Genomic DNA, 7,207 nt, shown 5'->3' with positions numbered 1-7,207 from the left:
TCCACGTTTCTATAATTAGGGCCAAGACTATATCTCCCAATCTCTCTCAGCAGTGATAAACGCCATAAAAACTTTAGAATACCAGAATCCATGAGTTTGGGATTAGAAGATTTAGGCACCTTGATTCTGTACCTGCCCTGTATACTTCAGACCAGTCATAGTACCCACTAAGAACTCCATGGAAACATGACTAATTCCTGCTGAGCAGGTTTGTCTACACCCAAGCTAGAGAGGGCTCAGTGTCCCTGCAAAGCAGTCCTCCTTCTGACTAGCCTTTGGTGTGACATCCTTCTCCCACTCTAAAAGTTATAAAGCAATATTGTATTGACTATGAGGTCATCAAAACTTGATGACTCAATGGCCAGCCTTATAAAACTTCAAAATCTCTTGTAAACATGAGTCAGGAGCTGAGTAATAAGCTTGTCCCTATTATAATTACTAATGTCATTGCTGGGGCGCACTGAACTCTGCACAGTGGTGTTCCCGAACTACTCAGTGGAAAAGCTCAATTTTTTATACCTAGGCCATTATTCTCAAAAGCCATGAAGAACTTAGTCATTAAGTGACTTTTCCTGGGAAGATATGAACAAGCATCTATCCACCCCCAGAGAGTACACCAAAGAACCCTTCCACCCTAGTCTAGATTGGTGAGCCAATGAGTTTACTGGGATCATACACAGGACTCAGATGCAGCTGTACCACCAGATAACCACACTAACGTGGGGAAGACTCAGAGAAGCTGCGTTCCTGGAGATCTTGCACACATTGCAGTCAGCATCATCAGAGACTGTGCTCCCTACCCCAGCATCAGTTATTGCTTGTCTCAACTTAGGGGAGGGGCCTATCAGTCTTGTGACTTGGTGGGCTTCCTGGACCTTGTAAGTTTCGTTAGCTTCCTGAGTCTTGTGAATCTCCTTCTTCTAAGAAGCATTGTTTTAATTGGGAACTTAAATGACATTTGTTAAGGGGAAGTTACTGAACTTTTTCCAAAATCTAAACATAAACTGATCCTTTTTTCATGTGTCTGGATTTTTTTCACATTTAAAGTTTACTTAAAGACAGGCCCACCTGATTATTCTTTCATGACGTTCTTCCTGCCTGCTGGAGCAAAGTGACCCCTTTTCTGTCCTGGAGAGTTCCAGGCCTAAAACCTTCGCCCTGTGGAGGAAGCCTGAACTAGCAGGGGGTTCTATCCTGAATTCCTGATGCTCAGAGTTTTATTCCTAGGGAACATAAAGGCCCTAGGATGGGCTACTCTCTAAGCAGCTATCACTTACTGACACCCTTATACTCTGGCTCAGGCATCAGCCTGTCACAATAATTGACCACAGAGGGTTCTAAAGAAGAAAAGACACGCATGGGCTTCAGGATTTTCTTCCACACATGCCATACGCCCAACACATCCCTGGTTCAAAGTTACATCAAAAGTCTTACTTCCACGTGGTCTGAGGGTGATATCATCATGATGGAAATTGCACATCATTTGGATTACCTCAGAGCTATGTTTCTCAGACTAAGGCTCTCCAAGATAGTACCCAGAACATTTAGAGATGTAGGAACAAGAGAGGGTTTTTTTTAATGTGCATATTTTGTGCATATATATATATATACATATATACATATATACATATATACATATACATATACATATACATATACATATACATATACATATACATATACATATACATATATATATATATATATATATATATATATATATGAACTTGTGACAGATCCCCTGGAGTTACAGACAGTTGCTAGCTGTCATGTGAGTCCTGGGAATCAAACCTGAGCCCACTGAAAGAGCAACAAGTTCTCTTAACCAGTATGCCATCTTTCCAGCCCAAGAGAGGGCTCTTGAAGCACTGTATCATTGATTTTTCCAGTAGTCAATAAATCAAAACTTCAAAATTTTTAAATCTTATTATGTTTATCAATTGATTGATGAAATGATTGATATAGGGGTTGTGTGTGCACACACATGCACACCCACATACTTGCATGCCATAGTAGCATGTGGAGGTCAGAGGACAACATGTGAGAACTGGTTTCCTCCTACCATGCAGGTTTCAGAGATTGAAGCTCCAATGGACAGGCCTCTAACGGCAGGTGCTCTGACCCACTGAGCAATCTCTCCAGACCAAATCCATCTTTTAAAAGATTATATTTTGGACCCAAGCACCCACCTGGGCCACAGTGGCCAGGGGAGGCCAGAAGAAAGACACCCAAGCACCTGCTGCGGGTGCCACTGTGGATGAATGTGTGATGGGAAAGAAAGTGAAGCCAAGTTCATACACTGTGGAGAAAGGTAGAACTGGAAAATGACAAACAGGCAGATATGAGGAGGGCATGGTGAGGTCCAGGCGCCACTGAGGGCCATGGTCCTTCTGGGTCCATGGTCCTACTGCAGCTGGGGTCTATGTTGATGTCTGTTTGGTGATATGTGGCCCACATTATCACCAAAGGCCAAGCAGATGTCCATTCTCTGGGCTGCTACCAGACAGCATGTAGATTATCTAAGGGCTTTGCTGCCTTGAGGGTGGGGGGTTGGGGGGGAATCCATGCTGATCTGAGGGGCCTGAGCTGCCACCTGAGCCATGGGGAAATGTGGACCCATGCTGCTGCTGGTGGCCATGTCTGGGTCCATGGTCTCATGATAGCCAGGGTCTATGTTGGTGCCCCAGACCCATGTTACCACCACAGGCCATGCAGATGTCCCTAGCTGGTCTGCAGCCTGAGGCACTGTGCACAATAGAGCTGACCCCTGATGGGAGGGGACACAGTTGAGCCAGCCCCGAGAGTGAGCACAAGAGATCTGACATGGATGGCATGGGCAAGGGAGAGATGCCCTTCCCTGACTTTCTGCCTGCAGTCAGGAATGCTGGCCTTGCCCCCCACCAGCTGCAGCACTTGGGAGGGAGGGTCCTCCTGTACCTTACCTGGGCAGCACAGTAGAGCTGGCCCTGGTGGCAAATATGTGGGTGAGCTGGTCCCAAGGACATGAGAATGCTGACCCTGCCCCCTTGCTAGCTGTGACATTGAGTGAGCTAGCTGGGGCAGTCAGTGTTGAAGCGCTCTCCCTGGTGTTACAGGCACAAGTTGATCAACTCAGTTCCCCCACCCCCACCCCCAGGACCAGAACCAGGGGTTTGGGTTGGCACACCCTAACAATCATCCCATCTATGGACAGCTGAAGTGCATGAAAGGGCGGATCCTACAGATCCAAAGCTGCAGGATCTCCATGACACAGAGCAACAACAGGCTATACGAGAGGAATCCAGTGAGGTTCCCATATTGATAGTCATCACAGAAGCCAGAGGAGTCATTGCAATGAACATTTGCAAGTGAACATGGACAAAAGGCTGTCTATGGAGCACACCATGACACACCACAGCATCCACAGTGACATTCTTTTTTTATTCTATCTTATTTTCTTTTCCTTGGAGGTTGGAGGTTGCAAGGGCAGAGGACAGATAGAAAGGGACGGGAAAATGAGTGAGATCGGGGTGTGTGCTGCGAAATTCACAAAGAATCAATAAAAGTTTTTAAAATTTATATTTTTATTAGTTGTTTTGGGACGTGGGTTTTTTTTGTTTTGTTTTGCTTTGTTTTGTTTTTTGTTTTTGTTTTTTTGGTTTTGGTTTTGGTTTTTTTTGGGTTTTGCCTGTATGTATGTCTGTTCCTTGATGACTGGTGATTGTAGAGGCCAGAAAAGAATGCAGGAGACCCAGAATTAGCACCACACTTGTTGTGAGCTACCATATGGATGCCAGGAACCAAATCCAGGTCATCAGGAAGAGAAAAACCTGTGCCCTTAACTACTGAGCCATCTCCCCAGAGCTTCCACCAAGCAATCTTTTTTTAAACGTTTTATTTATTTATTATTAATATGAGAACACAGTAGCTGTCTTCAGACACACCAGAAGAGGGCATCGGATTCCATTACAGATGCTTGTGAACCACCATGTGGTTGCTGGGAATTGAACTCAGGACCTCTGGAAGAGCAGTCAGTGCTCTTAACCCCTGAGCCATATCTCCAGCCCCCAAGCAATCTTTTAAAATTCAAACAAACATGGAAGTTCTATATAGGAGACTGCAAGATTACAAAGGTTGTTACAATGTGACAACTCAACACATCTGGCCCCAAGGGACAGGACATATGGTAACTTTTAATTTTTTTATATTGTTGCAGTAAATCTCCAACCCCAATAAGCCCGTGCAAAACCACAGGATTCAGTTACAGTATTTATAAGGTCTATACCTAGATTGGGCGGGTTTACCACTACACTACTCTATTCCCCAGCTGTGAGATCTCTTGCTACAAGCAGCTTCTCCAGGCCATGTGGTTCTGCTCCATCTTCCTTCCACCTCCTCTTCCTCTGTCTTCTCTGTCTTTCTCTCTTTCCTCTCTTCACCCCTCTCTCTAAAACCTCCAGCCCCACCTTTCCCTTTCACTACCCAATTACAGACTCTAGTCTTTATTTGACCAGTTCAAATGGGGAGAAGGTTCACATGAAATCATCTGAGTACATGATTCATTTCTTGTCTGGGCCACCTCTTGAGGAAGCAAAACTAACATCAGAATACAAACAGCACCAGGGAAACCCACAACATTTTCCCCTTTTTGTCCAATTAAAGGGCTCTTTTCTTTCAGATATAAAATGAGCACAACTATTATCTTACAATATATTTATCCATATTATTGTATGTGCAATTTGTCTACATGTATGTATGTGTACCATCTGTGTATCTAACACCCAAGGAATTCAGAATACAGCATCAGATCCCCTAGAGCTGGAGATACAGATGGTTATGAGCCATCATGTATGTGTTGGGAGTCAAAGCTGGGTCCTCTCCAATAGCAACAAGTGGTCTTAATTACTGAGCCATCCCTATATACTCACTTCTCTAGTGCACTGGCATAGAATGCTTCCTAGCTACACAGCCACAGACATCACACCCCCGGCCTCTCAGATCCCTATAGTTTGGAGATTAAATGCCCACCGAAGGCCATGAAGTTAAAGGTTTGACACCAGAGTGGTCTTATTGAGAAATGGTGGTGCCTTTAAGAGGTAGAAACTAGCAAGGTGGAAATGTTAAGATCAAGGGTTATTACAGCACCCTAGCTTCCTCCTCACTCTGACTTCCTGGCCATGAGGTGAATGGATTTACTTCTCTGTGAACTCCCATTTTGCCTAAAGCAGCAAGTCTTCCCAGTCATGAAGGGAAACTCTAAAATTGTGAGCCAAAGGACCAGAGAGGTGGCTCAGCTGATAAGAGCACTTAATTGTTTTTGCAAAGGACCAGAGTCTTTTGATTCCTAGGACCTATAAGTTCAGTTCCATGGAATCTGGCACCCTCTTCTGGCCTCCACAAGCAGGTGTGTGCACATACATATACATACAAACATACATACATACATACACATACATACATACAAATACACTCATACATATATACATGTTTGTGTGGATATATGTATATATTTTGTGTGGGTATATGCATATATTTTATGTTTTGTTTGTATATATATGTAAATATATATGACAAACATATATTTCCACACAAACATGTATACATATATAATTAATTAGGCCAAAATAAACTTTTCTCTGCTATAAGTTCGTCTTTTCCAGTATTTGCTTATAGTGAACGTTATCTAGTGGCCCATATCCTCTATTGTTCCAGTGTTAGCTACCCTGGACTTTTCTAAAATACTTTGTTTCTTTCTGCCTAAAGTTTTTCCCAGGCTCCCACTATTATTAGCACTCTCTGGTCTGAAACTCTTGCTACTAAAACTCTGCCTATCCTACAAGATACAGTTCAAATTTTAGCTATTCTGTAAAGTCTTACCTACCATTTTGAAGAAAAAAATGATAAAACATTCATTTATTTTTAATTTTTATTTTATGTGTGTAGGTGTTTTGCCTAGATGTATGTCTGTAATACCACATATGTGCTATGGGGTAAAAAGAAGGTGTTGGACCCTTTCCAACTGGAGTTACAGATGATTGTGAGCTGCCACGTGGGTGATGGGAACTAAACCCAGATCCTTAGAGAGAGCAGCCAGTGCCCCAAACCACTGAGTCATCTCCACAGCGACAAGGCACAGCTAAACACATACATCTCTTACATATTATCAGTCATGGTATACAGTTGGCTAGTCTTGGGAGATACAAAGATAAACAAGTTGTGGTTCTTCCATAACTTAGTGAAATATCCATCCTCAACAGGACAGAGTGAACAATGGGATACAAATCGGAGGAGGTCTGTGAAAGTTAAAGGATTCCCATGCCCACAGCTCCCTTTGAAAGAAAGTATAATTTAAGGTAATTTTCTCTGTATAAAGTTACTGACCATGTATGCCAAGTACCTGACTGCTCTTTTGGCCTCCCACCTGTGGAGGACCTTGCTTTCAACTGCCCTGCACTGGCTGGCAAGAACTTACCCAACCAGACCCCTTCCTCCGTAATTCCTTTGGAAGACTCAAAAAACGGTCTTTTAAATCCAAGCAACCCCCTATCTGGATGCTGTGTCCTCAAGGAAGCAGGCAGTTGCCGAGGAAGCAATGGGATGGACTCCTTAGGCTAACACCTCTTTGCACTTAAGCAGAAGCATGGCCCTTTCCCCAAGGTACTATGAGCAGTTACTTCAGGCAAAATGAACTGGACTGGCCTACCAGGAATGATGGTGAACCAAGCCTGTAATCTTAGCACTTGGGAGACTGAAGGAGGAAGATCATGAGTTCAAGACTAGGCTGTACTACACTGGGGCAGCACTGGGAGGGAACATAAGATTATGAGCAAATAATCATACAGAGTGACCACAACTGGGCCACAGCTTCCTAAAGAACAGGTATGGACTCTCTTCACGGTTGTCACTGACTGTGAGGCTTGTGAAACTCAACGGAAGGTGCTCAAATATTTGGCAACAGTGAAAGGTCTCTGAGGGCTTGAAGACAAAAAGTTAATTCAGAGTCAAATGTGCAGCCCAGAATACTGGCCTGTAATGCCCTCTTCTGGCCTTTGACGTGCAAATGGTGCACAAATACACATGCAGGCAAAACACCCATATATGTAAATAAAAATGCTTTTAACTTTAAAAAGTTTAAGCCGGGTGTGGTGGCACACGCCTTTAATCCCAGCACTTGGGAGGCAGAGGCAGGCGGATTTCTGAGTTCGAGGCCAGCCTGGTCTACAAAGTG

Source organism: Mus pahari, chromosome 2 (genome assembly GCF_900095145.1).
Source record: "Mus pahari chromosome 2, PAHARI_EIJ_v1.1, whole genome shotgun sequence".
Classification (NCBI taxonomy): domain Eukaryota; kingdom Metazoa; phylum Chordata; class Mammalia; order Rodentia; family Muridae; genus Mus; species Mus pahari.
Note: the sequence above shows the minus strand (reverse complement) of the source record.